At 34.1% G+C, this 24,716-nt stretch overlaps 1 long non-coding RNA gene across 1 annotated transcript in view; it reads right to left on the bottom strand.

Moving 5' to 3' along the window:
- Positions 1-21,986, bottom strand: part of LOC107966923 (uncharacterized) — a 122,628-nt gene extending 100,642 nt beyond the window's left edge. Inside the window, exon 1 of the long non-coding RNA XR_001706981.4 lies at positions 21,864-21,986. This is a non-coding gene — a long non-coding RNA (uncharacterized LOC107966923). The remainder of the gene's footprint in view (positions 1-21,863) is intronic.
- Positions 21,987-24,716: the final 2,730 nt, after the last annotated feature.

Consider the following 24,716-nt stretch of genomic DNA (forward strand, 5'->3'; position numbering starts at 1 on the left):
AGTATATTCACGAAGTTGTCCAACTGTCACTACTACCCGATTCCAGAACAATTTCATACTCTCCAAAGCACTCCCATACCCATTAGCAGCCTCCCTTCTGCCACGGAGGCAACCACTAAACTACTTTCTGTCTCTGTGGATTTGCCCATTCTGGACATTTCATATAAATGAATTTAAAAAATATGCAGCCTCTTGTGTTTGGCTTCTTTTATTTAGCATAATGTTTTCATAGCCCATCCATGTTGTAGCACATATTACAACTTTAATTTTTTTATGCCTCAGTAATATTCTACTGTATGGCTGTATTGTATCTGTTTATCCACCTATTAACTGATGTACATTTGGTGCTATTTCCACTTTTTAGTTATTATGAATAATTCTGCCAAGAATATTCACATTAAAGTTTTTTTGTAAACATAAATTTTCAATTTCTTGCTTATATACTTCAGAATGAAATTGCTGGGTCATGCAGTATCTTCATATGTAAGTTTCTGAGGCACTCCCAAATTGTTTCCAAAACACTTGTGCCATTTTACATTCCCATCAGCAATGCATGAGGTTTCCAATTCTGCATACTCTCACTGATACTCCTTATTTCTGTCTAGTATTAGCTTTTTACAAGCCAAAATTTCATACATCTTTTCTTTCTTCAATTCTTTTTTTTGAGACAGAATCTCTCTCTGTTGCCCAGGTTGGAGTGCAGTGGCGCGATCTCGGCTCACTGCAAGCTCCGCCTCCCGGATTCATGCCATTCTCCTGCCTCAGCCTCCCCGGTAGCTGGGACTACAGGCGCCCGCCACCACGCCCGGCTAATTTTTTGTATTTTTAGTAGAGACGGGGTTTCACCGTGTTAGTCAGGATGGTCTCGATCTCCTGACCTGGTGATCCACCCGCCTCGGCCTCCCAAAGCGCTGGGATTACAGGCCTGAGCCACTGCGCCCGGCCTTTTTCTGCTTTTTTTTCTCAGTGAATACAATTCAAATATGTTCTTACTACCTCTTCTTTTCTCCTTCCCCTTTTTTTCTCATCCTCTTTTTCTTCCTCTTCTTCTTCTTTAGCGAATTTCAATACTTTACAGTAGACTGAGCTCTTTAGTAAGTACCCCAAACTGTATTATCTTATTGAATATACACAATTTACTTTTAAACTTTTAAAAATTGTAATTATTATGGATACATACTAGTCATACATGTTTATGGAGTGTGTATGATATTTTTGTACAAGCATACAATGTGTAACGGTCAAATTAGGCCAATAAGGGTATCCATCTCCTCAAGAATTTATCACTTGTTTGTGTTAGGAACATTCCAGTTCTGCTCTTCTAGTTATTTTGAGATATACAATAAATTACTGTTAACTCCAGTTGCCATATTGTGCTACCAAACAGTAGATCTTATTCCTTCTATCTAACTGTATTTTTGTACCTATTAATCATCCCCTTTATAACCTCCTATGACAGATATTATTAGCCCCATTGAAATAATAGATCATACTAGATGAAAAACTTAACACAGAAAAAGCTCAAAAACTTTCCCAAGAATATACAGGTGTTTTGTGGTAAAACTTGGACTTAAACTTTTCCAGCTTCCAGAGCCCATATTTTAATCTCCATTTCCCATTCTCACATTTTCATTCTTTCTTTGTGATTTTCCTTCTGTAATGACTCTTTCCTGTTGATAAGCAACCTCTTGAAACTCCTATATCACACCTTCCCTGACACCTTCTGTAGCACAGAAAAACATACTGAGAGCTGTATGCAGCAGATCCAGAGCCTCCATCTGTGGAATGTGAGTTTCCTCAGAGCCTCAGTGCAGGAGGAAGAGGATTTCTTTCTACTCTGGAAGGATTCCTCAGCTCCGCTGTGAACTAGCTATTTGCCCAGCAGGCAGAATGGAAAACAGATTTCATCCAAACAAAAATATACACTATACAAATTTAATATACTGTAATGAATGAGCTGTAGTAGCCTTCAAAAGTGGTGTATGTCTCTAGAATTTTTCACATTGTAAATATCAATTTTTAAATGCAAACCTTTAGAGAATATAGTATTTATTTTATTGAGAACTTACTATACATTACATAACATGTTAAATGCTTTGCATAAATTATATGTCTCATCTTCTGAGGTAAGTTCACTATAAGATATTACATATGCAAAAACTGAGGTATAAAGAGGTTACATAACTTGCCCAAATCTCATAGCTACAAAATCACTAAGATGGGACTTAATATTAGGTCTCCATGATGACAAGGTCCATATATTCAATAGCTAATAAATATTATTTTCCAAAGTTAAGTGTACATTGCTAACCTCACAACCAATTTTTAAGTGGCATGAAAGAAAAAAAAGATATCAAGGAACTCAAATGTCTGATGTATTTATTTATTAGAAAGTGTGACTTTCTCCCAACATGTTATTTTATTTAAAATATACTATATAAGAAATATAAGAAGTTTGGCCAGGCATGGTGACTCACACCTGTAATCCCAGCACTTTTGGACGCTGAGGCAGGAGGATCACTCGAGCCCAGGAGTTTAAGGTTACAGTGAGCTAGGATCACACCACTGCACTCCAGCCTGGGTGACAAAGCAAGGCCATGACTTTAAAAATAATAATAAAAAGAAGAAAAAGAAAGAAACATATGGATAAGCATGAAGAAAGGCCAACCTCTAGTTTTCTTTGGCTCCTAATGTCTAAATTAACACTAAATTCCTTAATATTTTAATAACTGATGTATACACAAGAATTAGATTTTTTTTGTTCTTATAATCTGCTATACAGATGAGAAGTGACATAAAATTCAACCTAACACTTTTGTGGGGAATTTTTCTCTGACAAGCTTTACCTCCTTTAAATCTCTCACTAGAAAATAATCATCTTGAATATTTTGTTTGTTACTTTACGTTATACATTACTTGAATAATTGTTACTTTACATTATGCATGTGATATGTTTTGGCTCTATGTCCCCACCCAAATCTCACCTTGAATTGTAATAATCCCCAGATTTCATGGGAAGGGCCTGGTGGGAGGTAACTGAATCATAGGGGTGGATTTTTCCCCCCTGCTGTTCTCGTGGTAATGAATAAGTCTCACAAGCTCTGATGTTTTTATAAAAGGGCAGTTCCCGTCCACATGCCCTCTTGCCTGCTGCCGTGTAAGATGTGTTGTGTCTTGCTTCCCCTTTGCTTTCCACCGTGATTGTGAGGGCTTCCTCAACCATGTGGAACTGTGAGTCAACTAAACATCTTTCCTGTGTAAATTACCCAGTATTGGACATGTCTTTATTAGCAGCCTGAGAACAGACTAACACAGTAAACAGTATTGTTGGGGGTCTAAAATTAATTATGTTTATGTATATAATTTAACCTAACCATTAATAGATAGTTAAAAGTGGTCACTTTTATTCAGCTGGAATTTGAAAATTTATGAGCACAAAAGAGCTTATTAGACTTAACACTGTAATTACTTGAGGTGCAAAAAAGTCATATCTTCATATTTTTTACAACTCAATTAGAATTATCTTGCAGGCTAAAGAAACATATAAAATGGCAAACATTGTAAATATGAATGCTCTCAAATGTTATTTTGTGAAGAACAATAACTTTTGCAGGGTCATCTTAGCCATTATTTATTAGGGAAATAAAACAGTCAAATACAATCTTGATTGTTTTTCTTAGTGCCAATGTAATTTTAATTGTGTCTCATTCAATAGAAATTAAAAGGCCCCAGTGATGGTTGAAAAAAATCTATCCTTGAAAAATTAATTGATCTTAGAAAAATACCATATTACGTTTATCAAAATTCATTGTTTTCTTATATTTATGACCCATAAATAGAAGAAAATGAGAGAAATGTGTGAGCTACATACAAGTCACTTTCTGAATGGTTTGGCAAACTTAGAAAAGAAACTGAATGGTTTGGCAAACTTACAAAAGAAAATCCATAAGCATTTTTGTTTTTTAACAGTAGCTATTAAAATGAATTTGATGCTTTGAAAAACAAGATTTTCATGACAAATTATGAAACTTATTCAACTTCTAAATGGTCATTATTTTAAAAAATATGTAACGAGGTATTTTCAATTGTGAAATTTTACGAAGAGTAAAATCCATCCACATCCAACTCTTCAAAATGTGAAGACAAACACGTATGCCAACTAGATATCTGTCACCTCAAGATGATAATAAAGTGTCATATTTTTAAAAGAAAATAGGACAAATGACATAAAAACATTTCATACAATGAGAACAGTTGATCCCAAACAATTTTAACTGGCAACCTAATTCATATACTTTTGCTTCTGAGTGCTGGAAACTTTATCATAGCATGCGGTCTCTGTGCAGACTGGCATTTAGGATCTATATTTTCCTGTACCCCATAATCGATAGGAGATTTTCTTATTTTGCAGAATCATTCTACACTGGTTAGCTCATCTGTTGTTCGTCATTGAAAGTGAGGTTCTAAATGATAAGAACTCACTCTGAAATGATGGAGAATTCTCCATATTAGCAAGGTTCTCAAGGGTAACATAAAAACCATGCAAAACATTACCATGTGTTTAATGTTTGTACATAAACTGCTGGTTAATTTCTTGTTTTAATCTGCATAGACATGATAAAAATCTGGTATTTCAATATTTACATTTTTATGTTTCACTTTTACTTAGAAATTTATCAATCCAATCAACATTGTCCAAGAATTAATATAACTAAAGATAAGTGAACATTTACAATCTCAGTCACAGAAGAAAACATATTCCTTGAGCATGCTTTGTGCATGCCACAGTAAAAGAAAAGGTAAAACCATGTAAAACAGGTCACATATAAGAAATGTTGAAACACGAGTTTAGTTCTGTGGTAAAGTATAATAATGATTAGCCTTAACATAGAAATTTATAGTAGTAAAGTATTATTCACATTTTAGCCACTTTTTTGAAAAACAAATGAAATTATTATGGAAATTCAAACAAATTAATGTTTTCTGATAAATTTTAATTTCTATAACATATGTCCAAATAACTGGGATAGATGCTTGAACCAAACCCACTTTTTCGTATAATGTTTCTTATTTATAACATATTTTACAGAGTATAAAGGATTCATGCTGTATAAAATGCCAAATTACATATTATATACATATATATTCTGAGTTTATAAATTTTGTGTTTTGCATGTAGAACATGGGATATACTTCTTGCACCAAACGTCACTAATAAAATACAGCACAAACAAAAAAATGTGTTCTCTTTTAATACATTTAAAGCAGTTGGCATACAATTTAAAAGATGTTTGAAATCACAAATGAGAAAAAGGTGCTAATGAATTCAAATGTAAAATTACTGAGTAAAATTTCATATATTTATTTTTATTTATCTATTAATTGTGCTAAAATAAATCCTAGTTATCCAAATGTTTCCACCATCTCAAAAGCAGTAATTTGAAAATGGTATTAACACATGTATGCACACATTTCAGTTTTGAACTGGAATTAACATTTGAATATTTATTATTTTCACCAATGATCACACATAGAGAAATGTTTAATTAGAAATAATGAAAAATAATCATTGAAAATTATTAAATAACAAAAAATGGCAGACCAGGACAAATGTCAGAGGACAAGTAAGTCTTAATTCTGCTGCTTTACATTTCAATATTCTCTTATCTCCTTGCAGTCTCTCAGAAATGTTTCATAATTTTATGTCACCAAATTATTTAAGTGTGGCGAAAGAGTGACTGTTACCTTTTCTTCTACCATCTCAAGTGTTGTTACATTGGTTTCATTGGTTTATACACTGATTCTGCTATTTTTGTAGTGCTTTATTTTTTTCCATGGAAAGAAGGGGATTTTTAAATGAAATTTGAGAAATAATAAAAGCATTGTTGAAATAAAATTTACTGACTGTTAAATTAAATTGGTTCAGGCACTCAAGAAGCAGATGCTAACACAGAATTTTTCATGTAAGGATTATATTGGAGAAAAATACCTGTGAGGGATAAAGGACAGAAGGAGAAGAGAATAGGGCAAATATTGACTCTAAAAACCAGGTCTGACAGCTGAGAAAAAAAGAGAAGAATGGAGAAGATTTTAAAAGTAGAAAGAGCCTGAGACTGTGGTGCATCTCTGAGAAAATGTTAGCCCGATTGGTAGAGATCAGTAGTTAGGCTGGATTTGGGAAGTGGAAATCGATGCTGTTAGACCAACCCATTCATAGCTTCCATCTTTGTCTAGAGATGCTAGAGAAAATGACCACAGGAGGCTCTCTGATGTGTATGTTCCCCATGAGAGCAGCAAGTCCTTCCCTGAGAAGCAATCTGGGTGTTACATCTTCACATCTACCAAGGATCGTTTCATAGAAGAGGAATTGCTAGTGAAAACCATAGCAGGCTGGGCGCGGTGGCTCACGCCTGTAATCCCAAGCACTTTTGGAGGCCAAGGTGGGCAAATCACAAGGTCAAGAGTTCAAGACCAGCTTGGCAAATATGGTGAAACCCCGTCTCTACTAAAAATACAAAAAATTAGCTGGGTGTAGTGGCAGGCACCTGTAATCCCAGCTACTCGGGAGGCTGAGGCAGGAGAATCGCTTGAACACAGGGGGAGGCGGTTGCAGTGAGCCAAGATCTTGCCACTGCATTCCAGCCCTGGCAACAGAATGAGACTCCGAAACAAACAAACAAACAAACACCATAGCAAAGACTGCTAATTCACTAGCAATTCAGCCTCTCATTTACAGACCTCAATGAAGTTCCAACCAGTATATACAGATGCTGGTACAGATTGTAGGGTGTGACTTCAAGTAAAGTACTTTAGAGTCAAAGGCAGGGGTAGATGTGGATCAGTGGACTTGCACACAAAAGTCAAAGTGTCCTCAAGAAAGCTGAGATGAGAGACAAAGGGATAACTAGGTTCCCGGTGAAATCCTGGTATATGTACACCAAATATGGACTGCCTGTCTCCAGACTTCTTATCAGAAAAAAGTCCAGTCCCTACTTGGTTTAAGCACTGTTTTGAGGTCTGTTATTAGAAATAAAATTCAATTACCAATATATACAAAGAAAATGTACAATTCACATTTTTGTAATTATTACTGAAATTCCATTCAAAAAGGCCATTTCAAGTGCAGTCTACCATTGCCACTAAGGAGTTTTTCACCTAACACTTCCCTCAATACTTAACAACATCAACATTTTAAATTTAATCTGATAGTAAAATGCACAGAAGTTTTTAGTTTTCTTTTCCCAATGTTGTTTAAATTATGTTTTCCTGATCAGCACTGAGGCTGAACAGATTTTCGTGACTTGATTGGCCATATTATTTTATTAATTGACAGCTCTAATAATTTTTATGAATGGTTTTTATTTTTTAGTCTACATTTAAAAAGTGCTTTTGTGTCATTTATATTCTTATTTTATTATTTGGACCTAAAGTACACGTAGTGAAGTCAATTGCAGTCTCTAATTAATGAGACACTGCATTAGGAGTGCAAGCAAAGGTCTCCCCTTTCTTTTCTCATTTTCTTTGATTTTATATTTTTATTTTATTGTATTCTATTTTTTATACTATGTTACATTTTATCAGATAAACGTTATTGTCATTTTCACAGCTTTCTCAAATACAGGTTTTGTCACAAATTTTTAAGTTAATGTTAAATATGCCAGTATGTAGAGTAAAATTTATTACAAAGAATGAATTTGTATATTTGTATTAGTCTGTTCTCATTCTGCCAATAAAGACATACCTGAGACTGGGTAATTAATAAGGCAATGAGGTTTAATTGACTCAAAGTTAAGCATAACTGTGGAGGCATCAAAAAACTTACAATCATGGCAGAAGGGGAAGCAAACACTTGCTTCTTCAAATGGCAGCAGGAAAGAGAAGAATGAGAAAAACGGGGGAAACCCCTTATAAAACAATCAGATCTCACGAGAACTCGCTCACTATCATGAGAATAGCATGAGGGTAACCTCCTCCATGGTTCAGTTACATCTCCTCGAGTTATTCCCACAACACATGGGGATTATGGGAACTACAATTCAAGATAAGATTTGGGTGTGGACATAGCCAAACCATATCAATATCTGACTCTAAATTTATATTGTATTTAAACATTTATTAGAGAAATTATGACTTAACTAAGTAAAAATTCACTATGAGAAAGAATATTTTAAAATTTGCAATGGAGACATAAAATTAGGTAAACCAGAGGCCCTTGAGTTTCAAGTTGCTGTACTAAATTATTCTCACTTATAGTTGTATAAATGAGATCTGATTCTCTTCATGCCTGAATATCATAGCTATCATTTTTTTAATGTTACTTTATCATTTTGAACATTGTAATTACAATATGCTTTGCATTCTTATTTAGAGCAAATTCATTATATATCAGATGGTTTATACTTTCGCCATTTTTAAAATGCCAAACCTATATAAAAAGATTATCTCTGGGGCCCTTAGAATTTCTTTGACACCATCAAGATGTTATCACTTAAATTTTTTATTAGTCACATTCCACATATATGCTATTAAAACCTTTAGTTATCTCAGAATAAGAGTGAAAGTTTAAAATATGTAATTAAACACTACCTGTATTTCATTCAGCAATCAGAGAGAAAAAAACAGGTATGTTCTGTAAAACCTCTCATTCAACCATTATAAGTGGTTTTGGACTACATCTAGTTATTAATGAGAATACTCTCTAACATATTCAGAACTCCAGAAGTGAGAACCAAGGTTCAAAGAATGTAAGAGCCTAGGGTCTTAAATTGTCCCATGGATTATAAATACATCTAGGTCATGCCTCCTGAAATAATAACAAGTATGTGGGAAAAAATAACCAGAACGAAAGGTATTTTTTAGAGGAAGATCTTTTTTCCACTCAGGTCTACATTGTTTTGTCTTACACGTACCCTTGAGGAACTTGTAGATGTTTTATACATTTCCAAAAATATCTAATACAATCTTAGAACTCTCCTTTTACTAGTAAAAAGTATGTTTTATTACTCATTGTTTCAATTATGTTGAGCATAAATTTCTGAAATTTTATATCACATACATTAGGTAAGTATAGATACATCTTTTTTCTAGAACTCACATCAACTTATATATGAATATTTTAAGTATTTTTTTAAGTATGCAATATGGTAAGCTTAATTTTTAAATTTTTCAAAAATATACATAAAGTAAAAATCGAAAATTAAAATAGTCTATAATTTCAACAATTAAGGAAAAGCAATATAGCCATGGGTTTTAAAGCTTGTGTATGTGTATGTGTGTGCATGTATATAAACACTTATAGAATTATCTTGATAATTGACACCTATATTTTTCTTAATAAAATCATCTTTTTGTAGACACTAACTCAGAGATTTTCATTGAACAGAGGTTAGAAACTTGTTTTATATCTCTATGGCTAATTTTCATAGTGTTCACTCCCTAAACAAACACAAATCTACTCAAAGAACAAACAAAAATTACACATTTTATTAAAACTGATTGTTTTACCTTTAAGATGTCATGCCCATCTTTACATGCCACTAAATATACCTGAAAATATTACTGCAATGGCAACGTTGTTACTTGATGAGTGCCTCATAACAACCTAAGCCAAATAAATTTATTTTCTTGGATATTTTACTTATTGCCTTTTTTTTTTGCTAGCCTAAAGTTTGTAAGTAACCATTCTTAAATGTGATACAACAATATATCCTAAGTTACATTGTTAGTTGTATATTTGTTTTTGATCTAATGGAAAAGAAAGGCTTAAGTATTTTACATTAAATTGTTTTCCAGGTAATAGAAATTCATGGGTGCAGGAGCTTTTAATTTCTTTAGTTTCCATTTCTCTCTTGGATTACTACTTTCCTTTACCTTGAGAGTCAAGAGATAAGTTGTATACAGACACATACACACACACACACACACACTGGCTCTCTCGATAATCATGACATGAACACATCAGTTGTCGCTCTTAGATTAGACCAAAACATTTGTAAAATATTTATCTTTAATAAACATATATTCTGGACAAAAATTAATGTAAAAATCAGAGAAAATAAAACATGACAAGGTCTTCAAAAGATTTCAGATTCAAATAATATTGTAAATTTCTTTATATAACAGATATCTGTATTAGTCTGTTTTCACACTGCTTTAAAGATACTAAAAATACCACAGACTGGGTAATTTCTAAAGCAAAAAGGTTTAATTGACTCACAGTTCCACATAGCTGGGGAAGCCTCAGGAAACTTACAATTATGGTAGAAGGGGAAGAGGCACATCTTACATGGCGGCAGGCAAGGGAGAACGAGCAACAGCAGGGAAAACTGCCTTATAAAACCATTGGATATTGTGAGAACTCACTTACTATTATGAGGGCAGCATGAGGGAAACTGCCCCAATGATCCAATCACCTTGCTCTTTGTCCCTCCCTTGACATGTGGGGATTATGGGGATTACAATTTGAGATGAGATTTGGGTAGGAACACATGATTATATTTTGAAATGTGAGAATGTGAGAATTGGGAGAGGCCATGGGCGGGATGATATGGTTTTGAAATCCTCACATTTCAATCATGCCTTCCCAGCAGTCTCCCAAAGTCTTAACAATGTAGACTTTTGGCATTAACCCAAAGTCTACATTCCAAAGTCTCATCTGAAACAAGGCAAGTCCTTTCCACCTGTGAGCCAGTAAAATAAAAAACAAGTTAGTTCCCTCCAAGATACAATGGTATTACAGGCATTGGATAAATACACCTGTTCCAAGTGGGAGAAATTTTCCAAACTTATATGCTCTCCTTCCTTTTTAAACATAAGTTCCAATTTCGGATCAAAACAAAAAGGCTACAGGCTCCATGCAAGTCCAAAATCCAGTGGGGCAGTCATTACATCCTAAAGCTCTAAAATAATTGCCTTTGACTTCATGTCTCACATCCAGGTCATGCTGATGCAAGGGGTGGGCTCCCACAGTCTGGGGAAGCTCTGCCCCAGTGGCTTTGCAGGGTATAGCCTTTCTCCTGGCTGCTTTCACATGCTGGCATTGAGCATCTGTGGCTTTTCCAGGTGGACAGTGCAAGCTGTCAGTGGATCTACCATTCTGGGGTCTGGAGGATGGTGGTCCTCTTCTCACAGCTCTACTAGACAGTGCCCCAGTGGAGATTTTGTTTGGGGGCTCTGACCCCACATTTCCCTTCCACACTGTCCTAACAGAGGGAGGATTCACCCCTGCAGCGAACTTCTGCCTGGACATCCAGACATCTCCATACATCCTGTCAAATCTAGGCAGAAGTTCCCAAACCTTAATTCTTGACTTCTGTGCATGCACAGGCCCAACACCACATATAAGCCATGAAGGTTTGGGGCTTATACCCTCTGAAGAAATGGGCTGAACTATATGTTGGCTTCTTTTAGCCATGGCTAGCACCAAGGGCACCAAGTCTTGAGACAGCACAAAGCAGCAAGTCCCTGGGCACAGCCCACAAAACCATTTTTTCCTTCAAGGCCTCTGGGCTTATGATGTGAGGGGCCGCTGTGAAGACCTCTGACATGCGCTGGAGACATTTTCCTCATTTTCTTGGCTATTAACATTCAGGTCCTCATTACTTATGCAAATGTCTGCAGCCAGCTTAAATTTTTCCGTAGGAAATGAGTTTTTCTTTACATCACATAATCAGGCTGTAAATTTTCCAAAATTATATGCTCTCCTTCCTTTTTAAACGTTAAGTTCCAATTTCAGATCATCTCTCTCAAGTTCAGAGTTCCACAGATCTCTAGGGCAAGGGCAAAATGCCGCCAGCCTCTTTGCTAAAACATAGCAAGAGTGACCTTTGTTCCAGTTCCCAATACGTTCCTCATCTCCATCCGAGACAACCTCAGACTGGATTTCATTGTCCATATAAATATCAGCATTGTGACCAAAACCATTCAGCAAGTCTCTAGGAATTTCCAAACTATCCCACACCTCCCTATCTTCTTCTGAGCTTTCCAAATTTTTCCAGCCTCTGCCTGTTACCCAGTTCCAAAGTCACTTCCAGTTCTCAGGTATCTTATAGCAATGCCCCAGTACCTTGGTACCAATTTACTGTATTAGTCCATTTTCACACTGCTATAAAGAAATACCTGAGACTGGGTAATTTATAAAGCAAAGAGGTTTAATTGACTCACAGTTCCACATGGCTGGGGAGGCCTCAGAAAACTTAAAATCATGGCAGAAGGTGAAGGGGAAGCAAGGACCTTCTTCATATGGTGGCAGGAGAGAGATGCGTGAGTGTGGGAAAGGCCAGATGCTTATAAAACCACCAGATCTCATGAGAACTCACTCACTATCATGAGAACCGCATGAGGGAAATCGCCCTCATGACCCATTCACCTCCCACCTTGTCCCTCCCTCGCCATGTGGGGATTATGGGCATTATAATTTGAGATGAGATGAGATTTGAGTGAGGCACAAATCTACCATATTAATATCATAAATAATTATACAAATATAAATTTATATGTTACTTCATAAGAGAAAACTGCAAAGTTCTTAAACAGTTACCCACAAATCCACTAGGTATGCCTTAGCTCATGCAACTAATTAAACTTGGGACTGAATAGTGTGTGAAGTAATCACATTTAAAAGATGTGTATAAAGGTTAGTTCTATAGCTCAGATGTGGACTCTTTCTCTTACTGGACCAACTGTTTTTCACATGATATAGTTTACCAAGTGAAAAAGCTCTGTGATTCAATTTTGATTTAATATCTGACGGTGTGTCATGTATACTTCAAAATAAAGTTGCACTTTGCTATCATTCTCCACAAATGATACATTCTTCTCCAAATTATACAACTACGGTATAATGTTAAAGATCCATTTCTTGCAAAAGAACATCATGTAATACCAGGTACATGTGTATGAGAAGTAGCTAAAAGAATCATTATCAAATAAGAATAAATTTTTTACATCTTTGTTGAAGTCTTTATTTTTTTCTTTGAATTCAAAAGATGATATGCTAACACATAGGCATTCAAATACACATAAATCGCACACACACACACACACACACTACCTTTACATAAACAAAATTGTAACTTGAGTTTTCAATTCCAATATTAAAGAGGTATCTGGTGTTGTCGTTGTTGTTGTTGTTGTTGTTGTTGTTTAATCTCGGAAAACAAACTGTGCAGATGTATTGGTTTGCCAAAAACAGCTGTATGGTTTAAGAAAGGAAATAGGTAGGAAATGTAGACCTGGGAATGAGCGTCTGACATTTGCAGATTATGCAAAGACCCACAACATGCATTTTAAAGGAAATTTATGTGAGTGGGATGAGAGGAGGGAAAGTAAAAAGTTAATGGCAGCTTTTTGGCAAAACAAGAAATCTTGAAGAATTTTCTTTGCTTCCTTTTTTGCCTTTAGTGAAAACCAAGGGCAATTAAGGAAGACGTGTAAAGTCAGCATTTAAACTGTAAAATCAATGTTCTGTGCTCTAAAACTGGCTTCACTTTTTCTCGTATACAAGATATTTGGTAACATCTATTAGCTTCACTTTCTTCCTTCACATGACCTGTAAAATGGTGCTTAAAAAGAGATGCTACATCACGAGGTGGCTGTGATGATTGTGAGTGATCACACATATGAAGCATATCACGGAGTTGATACATAGTAAGGATTTGAAATTTGTTATTTATGATTATTTTGCTATCAATATCAGTTCTGACTCGATAGGTCCAAAAAGTGAAGGAAAAAAAAAGGAAAAGAAAGTATACTACCAAACATGGGGGAGCCATACTATCATAACAAATGTAACCTAGTTTTCATGTCATTTTCTATAACATACAGTTATTTCTCTAATCTGAGTGAATCTTCATACACTTTCCTTTATTAGAAGGTCTCCTCCCTCATCACATTGCTAAATCATAGGTCAAATTAGAATTATCTGTGAAGCTCAGTTTAGCCTCTAACTTGTAGAACTTCATCCAGTTTCCCCAGATAAAAACATAATGCCAAATTAGTGATTTTACCAGTGATAGTAATAAGCATAGGAATCGATAAATTTTACTAAGCACATATTATTTGCTGAGCATTTTTGTAAGCAATTTATATACATTTTCTCCTTCAATCTTCACAGCAACATTATTTTACAGCATGAATGCAGAAACTGAGGCACAGAGAGGTAAACAAATTTGCTAAAGGCAGCATAGCTAAATTCTCTTTCTAAATTTCCACATTATTTTATATATACTCTCTTAATGAGGTTTTTCTTCCTTCTGACTTTTCTTTTTTATTGTTGCAAATACATTTGAGCTACTCAATTTGAGGTACTTAATTAAAAGTTGTTTTTGCAATTCTGGATTAGTTTGAATTTCTATGCCTAATAAATGTGAATCAAAGACATTTATTCACTTTGAATCATTTGCTGTAGAAGAGACTAATCAGATATATACAGAACCTTGCCCAAACTGCAAAGCAAACATGAGTATGATCAGTCCCTGATGGATTAAAATAATTGGTGACTTTGTTATCTGCCTAGTAAAGTTGACCTATATGTGGAAAAACAAGAAGTTATCCAGAGGCTAATTATAGACTTTTTCATATACAATGTCAAGTGCTTAGGTTTTAAAACACCGAGTATTTCAAAAGACACGCTCAATTTTTTAAGGAAATCAACTGACAAATTGACAACAGAAATAAATCCAAAATTGACTGAGACACATTGAAGTTCCTAAAGAAGGGTTTTAAAACAGTTATGATAAGTTTTATAAGATGATAGAGGAGAAGATGGAGAAAATTATAGACAAAACAGAGAATTTCACCAAATGATTAGAATTCACTAAGAACATTCAGCTGGATATTTTAAACTGAAAAATAAAAATAATTTAGATTAGGAACCTCAAAATAAATAGCAGAATATTAGACACAACAGAGAAGAGAATTAGCAAACTTGAAGACAAAAGAAAATATAGTCTGAGAACAGAATTTAGAAAAGGGGAGAAAAATACAGAAAAAAAAAATAAAAGAGACACATAAAGCAAAGAACAAATTGAAATGATTTATTGTACATGTAATTGGAGTCCTAGAAAGAGAGGTGAAAAAATGGAGTAGAAGCAAAATATGAAGGCATAATTGCCAAGAATTGTCTAAAGCAAATAAAAAGAATTACCAAGAAGTCCTATAAATCCCAAATAAAACAAAGCCACACTAGGCCATGTCATAGAAAAAAGTTCACCACAAAAGACACAAGAAAGATAAGAGCAGCTAAAAAAAATGAAAAAATGTATTTCAAAGGAACAACAATAAGAATAATAGCTTCAAGTTTTCACTGAAGCATAAAGAGAGAAAACCTTTCACACTTCACTTTATGGATCCAGCATGACCTACAAACCAAAACCTAACCAGGATATCACAAGAAAGAAAAATTACAGACAAAACTTCGATGCACATAAATGCAAAAATGATAAACAGATTATTGGAAAACCCGATCTGATATTGTATAAATGGAACACAACATTATGATAATTGTGATTTATTTCCTAAAATGAAAGGTTGGTTCAACATGAGAAAATCTATTAATATGCTTACCATATAATGAGGAAAAATGAGAAAAACTAAGAATGCTCATATTAAAAGATACAGTAAACACTGACAGGAATCATGTATGCCTTAATATGGGCAGAGATTCCTGCATATATAGATAGTATAGATTTGCACATGTGAGTTAGTAGACATGCATACTGTATCTCTTGCTCTATCAGCTAGGAGGGAATAGAAGCAATGACACCACAGTAGCAATAAGCATGTCTAGCACCTAGATCTTATTTTCCAATACAATTCTCCAATAAAAGGAAGCAGGCTCTTGGGAGATATGGATGATTCTAAGACTGGGAATAAAATATGGAAAATAAGCCTGAATAGTGTTTTAGTGTCTAAGAGTAAGAAAGCATTCAGGAAAAAGTAAGAAAGGATTCAAAAAATACATCAGTGGGAATATGTCAGAGATAGATGACAACTCTACTTCAGTTGTCAAAGCTGAAACAATCTGAGTAACTAAATAAATAATGTAATGTTGAATATACCCATAGCATGAAAGAACTTTCTCCTTTCTTTCATACAAATGTAAATAAATGATCAAATACATAAATAGGAGAGAATAGATAATTTTCTCATACAGAAGAATGTTAAAAGATTTATGTAGATATTGCTCCTTTAATAGATGAAACAAAACTTGCCACTCTAAGTGTGGACTACATGCAGTGACTTTCTTGCAAGTGTTCAGTATGAAAATGTGGGAAAAGAAAAACTTTTGTAGTAGAAAATTCTGACAAACATTACCTCAGCCAGGTAGTCAAAGTCAACATCAACAGTGATAAGTCATGTACCATTGACATGATATGCTGAGAATGGCACTTCACTTCCACGGTCTTCCTCTTTTTGGAAGAAACTTCTGGATTGTTGCTAATGTTCTATTTCTTAATCTGAATACTGATTATGTATGGATGTTCACTTTGTGAAAATTTAGTGAGCTGTACAGTAATTATTTGTAAACTTTTCTGCACATATGTTATATTTAGTATTAATTTCTAAAATGTAGTTGTCCAAATTAATGTACAAATGTTTTATTCTTTCTAACAATAGCTGCCTATAACTAGCAAATACTAGAAGCCTGATACCAAGTACTTTGCCTTGTATCAAGGACAAATTGGTAGAAAGAGCTTAGAAATGATTTTGTCAAAAACCAAATACTTATTGAACATATTAAGCCTATGTATTGATTGAAATTATCTATGGAATTTCTTTTTTTTAAACGTGAGTTTCCATGGGTTTTGTTTCTTTCTTTGTTACCAATCACTTAATTTTCCTACAAAGTGCAACATAAAATAGAAATATGCCAGTAAGAGTTAGTTATTTCTTCATTGAAAATATGCTAATTTACAGAAAACATTTTTTTGATCTTGTATTAGCTATCCATTGTTGTATAGTAAATTACTATAAACTCAAGAGACTTTAAAACCAACATCCACATTTATTATCTCTCAGTTTCTGTGGCTCAGGAATTAGGGCTCAGCTTACCTGAGTTATCTGACTCAGAATCACTCCCAAAGCTACAATCATTATGTAAACTAAGGCTGCATCTCAAAGCTAGACTATGGAAAGGTTTGCTTTCAAGAGTACAAGGTTACTGGCAGAATTTGGTTCTTTTAGGGCCCTTAGACTGAGGGCGCTATTTCCTAGCTGCCTGTTGGCTGGAGATTGCCTTCAGTTTCTTAGCCTGTGGGTCTCCCAAAACGGCAACTTGGCTCTTCAAAGACAGCAATTGAGAGATTCTGCTACCAAGAAGGAAGTTATGTGAATTTTATGTGACCTATTCAGAGAAGTGACGTTTCGTAGCCTTTGCTGTATTCCATTATTTTAAAGCAAGTCACAGTGAATGAGAGAGGATTACACAAGGGCATGTATACCAGGAGGTTGAGACAATGTTAAGGTTTGTCTACCACAGAACAAAAAAGAAGAAGAAAAAGAAAGAAGAAAAAAGGAAGAAGAAGAAACAGAGGAAGAAGAAAGAAGAGGAAGAAGGAGGAGGAGGAGGAGGAGGAAGTTAAAATCAATAATGGAAGATGAGCAAATGCCAAAAATATTGCTGATAAATTTCTGTGCAAAGCTAAATTTCTTTATCTTACTTCATCTACCATTGTGAAGGTATGACCTCAATATATTTTTATGGAACAAGGTATTTAATTGTTTAGACCCTGGGCATACAGATTAGTTATCTCTGGCTTCAATTTACCACATCTACCTTTACCTTGTATTATACAGACATAGCCAAAGGGTTAACATTAAGAGCAACTCAGATTACGGAGAGTTGTCAGCTAGACCAGTTGAGTTGCATTCCGCTCTAGAAGCACAAGCATAAACAGTTTCTGTACAGATATTCATGATTTTTGAGCTCAGCAGTCAGTTAAAGTATCAACCAGATGTCAAAATACATCACCAAACAATATTTTTATCCTACATCTTCTAGTTCCATAAGGATGAATCATTCAAAGCAGAAAATATACATTTTAACACTAAATACTGAAGCTAGTTGTTAAATTGAGGTAAGAAATATGTTAAGATAACATAAAAACAATGTTTTTGTTATCAATAATCTTACCTACTTTATTATTTGAGATCTTTGGAGTGTTTCCAACCTTGATTTGTGTACCTGCTGTTGTTTTCAAGAATTACTGAACTCTAATAATTTTCACTAGAGAGAGCTTCTTGGGGCCTGCTTTTCCTTTTAGGAATATCATCTTTTCTGCATATTCCCACGCTATAATTTGTGAGCCAAGCTTTAATATGCTACATGTTTCAAATATATTATAATTTTATATGGAGACGGACAAAGAGAACAAAATAATTAACACACAACGTATTACCCATTTGTTTTAATAGTTTCACTCATGATTGGAGTCACACATGATGGTTAAAATATCTGTTGATGCATAGTAGGCTTTTGCAATTTTGCTTAAGTATCACTGTCCTCAATTCAAATGCTTTTCTCTTTTTAATGTATTTTTAAGATGTCCATTCTGTAAAATGCTGTAATTTTCATAGTAAAATATCATGTCCACCTCCAGCTTAATAAATTGTTAAAAGATATGATTCTATTCTTAATTGGCAAACTGGAATAGATAATAATTCCAGCTATTTGATACAGACTCTAAATTCAAACTCTGGATTGCTTAACAAGTTTAGGTCAGGGAGTACATTCTAATAAAAGGATTATCTGAATGGGATGCACTCCCTGTTTCTCTGCAGGTAGTTTAAAATCTCTTCTTGTCTAATATAAGACCATGATAACTGTGTTTTTTAGGAGATTGTTTAGCTAGTGTGTTTATTTGGCTTTAAGGAAAGAAGATTTATTGTATTAACAAAGAGATACTGTGAAGGTTGTTATGGCAAATAGCCCTTCAACTCTGTCTTCTGTATATGTGGTAAGCATGTCATTCACAATACATTCCATAGCATCCTATAAGATATTAGAGAAAAGGTTTTTTCAGATATTAATAAGAGGATAGTTTTGCTTCTTGTGAGCAAATGTTTTTATTTTATGGACACTGGATCCTGTAATTAATCATGTTTTCTACTTTTCCTTCTGGGAAATATAGCATGCAAAGGTAACACATATTAGTAAGTTACATGACTCTCTGACCTAGGCCCTGTATATAAAATCTAATACTATTTTCATGTGCTTTTTCTATTCTCACTGGTTGGTCACCAGTTTTTCTATTTTCCATTGTTCCTCTTTCCCCATCTGCCTCTGAGTGTGTATATTTAAATCCCAAGTTCTTTAAGAGGGATGGCTGGGTGCTGTGGCTCACACCTGTAATCCCAGCACTTTGAGGGGCTGAGGCGGGCAGATCATGATGTCAAGAGATGGAGACCATCCTGTCCAACATGGTGAAACCCCACCTCTACTAAAAATACAAAAATTAGCTGGGTGTGGTGGTGCACACCTGTAGTCCCAGCTACTCAGGACACTGAGACAGGAGAATCACTTGAACCCAGGAGGAGGAGGTTGCAGTGAGCCAAGATTGTGCCACTGCACTCCAGCCTGGTGACAGAGCTAGATTTTGTCTTTAAAAAATAAAAATAAAAATAAAAAGATGGAAAGTGAATATATAGATGCACACACACATATACAAATACATATGCATATACATTTATATGTGAAGTTAATATATGTACAGTGAATATGTATGCATAATGGAAGTGCAATTGTATATATGTGCATACAAATATATGTATACATATATTTATAGTGTAATTGTATATATGTGCATACCAATATATGTATACATTATATTTATACATACGTAAATATATGTATACAAACATATGTGTATATATGTATTTTGCATGTATGTGTATGTAACCAAAATCTTTTTACATTACACTTCTGAGCAGCATGGTTAAAGATGTATTTGCTGACATTTTGAATTTTATGAATATAGAAAATTAGGAGTAATGACAATTATTAGAGTGATTCAACCTTACTGCTGCCATCACTAAAATAAATTTAAAAGTTTTCCACATTACTTGCGAATATCTCCAAATGAAAAGACTAATCTGTGCTTAAGATATAGTTTAATTACCTTTTAACTCACCTCCTATGTAACTTTTCAGCCATCAAATATATTACATAATAAATTGTTTACATATCAGTTGCCCTGGTCACCTTATTTTTGAGATCTAAAAACGTATAATATCTATATTTTTATTTAAGTTCCTAACATAATGCTTGATTTAATTAAATAAAAAAAGATGAAAAATGAATAAAGGACTGTTACTGACATTACATAAACCTGGATAGAGTTATAGTGGTCATTTTTTCTAGTGGCTAAATTGCAATTAATTACAAAACCTAATTAAATATGTGTTTGTTGGTCATATACAGCACTGTTCTCCTCACAAACAAAACTTTATAAACTTAACTTTTATAAAACTAAATGGAAATATAAACTGGTTAATATTATCAAAATGTCCAGAAACAGAACATAAAGCATAAAACTAATAAACAATCTGATTGAACCTAAACTTAAAGGAAGAGTATTCAGTTTTGGATATAAGTGTATGAATTTCATATCGAGACCATGCTGCATATAGATTGAAGAATCTATATTTTATTTTAATATATCTAATATCTATGTGGACTTTTTGTATGAGAAGCAGTGGGAACTGTTATTATGTATTGGCTTTTTACAAATAAAAGCAAGCCTTTTTGCAACTATTTTTCATCAGAGAAATTATGTTAATTTTACATTTGAAATAGAATTAAGCACCATTTGGAGATATACTACAGTTACTAAACTCTCTTTCTATGTGTGTTTGTGTGTGTGTATATATATATATATATACACACACACAAAATGAATTTTATATTGGTAAGAAGAGCAAGGTCAGACTGTAGGCTGATCTATGGAAACAGATGGGTTTTCTTTTCTTATGCTAAGGCTAAGATCCTATTGAAGACAAAAATAAATGATTTGCCGGTGAACGAGGAAATCTCAAAGAGAGAATACTGTAAGCTAGCTGACTCATGATTAAATTATTGTGGCTATTTGATGACCTGCTGATTTGCCATGTCAAACTTCACAAATTCCAAATGACTTTCTTCTTTTCACATTCAAATATTTCTCTCCAAATAAAGGAGACTTCCACAGGGGGGTGATGGGATTAAAATTAAAAAGAGAATATCAATTTGTTGGGTTGTTGGATCAGAGAAAACAATTATTTTTCACGTGTCTACATATAAAAATCCTGATACCTAATCTCATTAAAACTCTCTTAGTTTCAAAGGCATCAAGTTGTGCACTAAAGATAAAGATACATTTCTAGAATTCTTATTGTGTTTTTTTGAGACAAATTTTAAAATAAATATAAATGCAAAGTTGGCTTATTGTTTTGAGAATCCCAAGTCAACTGAGGTTCCAGCACCAGAACAGCTAGCAACCTTGCCCCAAAGGGAAATGAAGGGGAGTTGGGCTAGTGTATTTACAGGGTGCCTTTCATGGAATACTTCTTTACCTGGCAGATGGCCTAATGCCTAGTTGTTTCACCCATGACCGGGGATCCCTCACGTGGGAAACTTGTTTAATACTGGCAGATGCCCTGGTGGCTCTTGTCTAATTCATGTCTAATGTATGCTTCCCTGACCATTACCCCGGTGCTGGCATCCCAAAATTGTGACTCCCATGCTTACCCCACTCCACCCTCCTTATTCCAGAAAACCAGGCCTGGGGCAACCCCTAGTTTTTCGGAAGGAAGGAGCAAATTTACTACACTACCACAATATTTAAAAAAAAAAAAAAAAAAAAGGAACCTCAAAGGTTTTTACTTACAGATCCAGGGCAAAGAAGGCATAATGAGTCAGATGAGTTGAAACACTCCTTCATCCTGGGTTCACTGGAGGCAGGAATCAAGAGTAAGGCAGAGATAGTGAGCACATGACTACCAGTAGTATATTTAAGGGAATAGGGTGTATGTCACTCTAAGCTCACAGGCAATTGCCTGAATAGTCCATTTAAAAGAAACAGTGGGAAAGTGGGGAGCCCAGTCTGCATGACAAAGAGATGCCTGTAAATTCCTATCTCTGGCTACCGGCTTGAGCCAGTTGGATGGATATGGTGTAGAACTAGAAACTGAATCAAGGTTGACTGAGCCCTGCTTCTGGTATGAGAAAGTTAAACTTGTATTCAAAATGGATGCCAAAGCAACATAAAATTATGAGAATTCACTGCAGTTATTACGTTTACTTTATTACTCACATAGAAAATATTACATTACACATTTATTCTAATATAATAAAAAACCTTCTATCAAAGATTATGATGCACATATTAAAAATTAAAATTTTAGAAAGGCCAATAGAGAATCATGCACTTAGCTAACACAATAAAATTAACGGTTCTGCTTTCCACATTAATGGTGTAAAAGAGAAATTTGTTAGAAACAATGACCCTACATTCAGTGTTTTGAATATTGTTATCTGAGGGCACTCTAAAGATCTCCAGGAATATGTTTTAATAAGATTTCAGAAATAGCTTCTCTGTTCTTCTGGATGGTTGAATTTGTTAGTAGTTTTTCTCATCCATGTCTCCCATTCTAAACCTAGTCTTACAGGAACTGGAATCATATTCCTTTAAAAACAAATGTTGGTTTTGCTTCCTTATAAATTTTAAGATAAAAACTTAATAATTGCCTTATATAGGTTTTGTCCTAAAATGTTAAATTTTTGACATGTTAAATTACTAAAGGTCAGAATGATTATTTGTTCATGATAGGGCATGCACCACTCTTTTATCATCTGTGACAAGAAGGGTTATTTTGGTTTTGTTCTTCCATATCTTTCTCAGAACGCAGAAGCTAATTTCAAAATTATAAGAGAAAAACTGTCATTTTGCTCATTCCCCTGAATAATACAGATAAATTTTCAAACACACGTTCATGATCATCAGTATATCTACAGGCAGTTCATGCTAATATTATAAAAGCAAAGAAATAATTAAGTAGGCTTTATCCACCAATTTGTATCCAACTAATAGCAACTGCATTGTACTATCTAAAATTTATAATTATTTAGTCATTGACAGAATCTGTTAACTTGTGGTATGATGATTTATCCCAATTTAATATTCAATCTCTATTCTCACAGGTGATAATGGTAATTAGAAATAATGTTGACCACACAAAAAGTGCCTGATCTGTTCTGGTGTGAGAGTCCAACAAAAACAGAATTAGAATCTTTATTTGAATTCTAATTTTTTATTTTTTATTCTATTCTAATTTGCATGGCAAAGAGATGCCTGTAAATTCCTATCTCTGGGTTAGATAAATGGGTAGAAGACTTTAGCTATACACTGTTTGGAATGAGTCAGAAAAAAATTCTATTTGAGGATTTTGACTTAGAAGTAAAAAGGCAACTTGGTAGAGGACCAAACTGCAGTGTTTCCCAGAGAGTAATGGGTTTGAAATTGCCAAGAATAATTACAGTCTGCTTGAGAATGCAGAGAATGAAAACAACAAAAAACCCTGCCTAACTGAAAATGGTGAGTTCAGGCATTATAATTATAGCTACCATACATTTGACCTATGTCTTAAATATTCTTGACAAGTTTAAGGTGAAATTTAATTAGTAGAACTTCCAAAGTTGTTTTCTGTTTTAGAAAAGAAAGGTAACACTTGAACTTTTAATTACTCACTGTCAGAAAAATAGAGTGAGTTGGCAGTTAATTTTGTCAACAATAAATCTGTCCAGTCAACTTTTTTATATCTTCATATACATTATTTTAAAAAATTCTTGACACATCGAAGATATAATTAGAATCTCAAAAGTTTTTCCAACTATTTTAATATTTAATTCACTAAAACAGCCTGTGAAGAATGCACAAAATTAAGCAACAGAGTAAAAATGAGTTGGCCTTGCATTCATTTCAAATGCCCAAGGACTTTCTTTTGAAATGTATCATAGAACTGAACACAAGAAAAACAAAGATTGAATATTCTTGATGATATGAGATTACTTATGTACATGACATTTTATGGAAATATTAAACAGATTTTCTCCTTTTCATTTATTTTCTATATGCCTCTAAAAGCTTTTTAAACTTTATATATACTAGGATTATCTGCAGTATGTTTTTAAAAATCCAGATCCCCATGTTCTCAATGCTAGAGGCTTATTTAGTGGGTCTGGAAACCTTCATTTTTAATAAGCACCTCAGAGGATTCCTCTGCTGAAGTGAAATTATATACTACATTTGCAAAACACTAATCTAGAAAATGTGAATGAATACCAATACCGGTTTTATGTTTATAACCTCACCGACTGTCAAACAGAGTAGTTTGAAAAGCTTGAAAGAGTTACCCTAAAAGGAGCTTAGAAGAACTAGAAGGGGGAGAAACAAAATAATTTCCTTAGCAATGGTGATAAAGGTAAATCCATTATAGTTTGCATGGATGGAGAAAATGATTTTATGGTTAGAGCTACACACTTATAAATATAGCCTGGCTCAAGCATCTATCTTTGGGAGTAAAGAATATTACTTTAATGTTTCTTTCTCAACTGTTCAGTACCACTTCAATAGAGTCCTAATTGAGACAGAGGATCAAAGTTGATTCTTTCTCTAGTCACAAAGATTATGTAGTCAGCCTGCCAAAAATCATTTATTTATCATGATAGATTCTGCATGGAG

Source organism: Pan troglodytes, chromosome 8 (genome assembly GCF_028858775.2).
Source record: "Pan troglodytes isolate AG18354 chromosome 8, NHGRI_mPanTro3-v2.0_pri, whole genome shotgun sequence".
Taxonomy (NCBI): Eukaryota; Metazoa; Chordata; class Mammalia; order Primates; family Hominidae; genus Pan; species Pan troglodytes.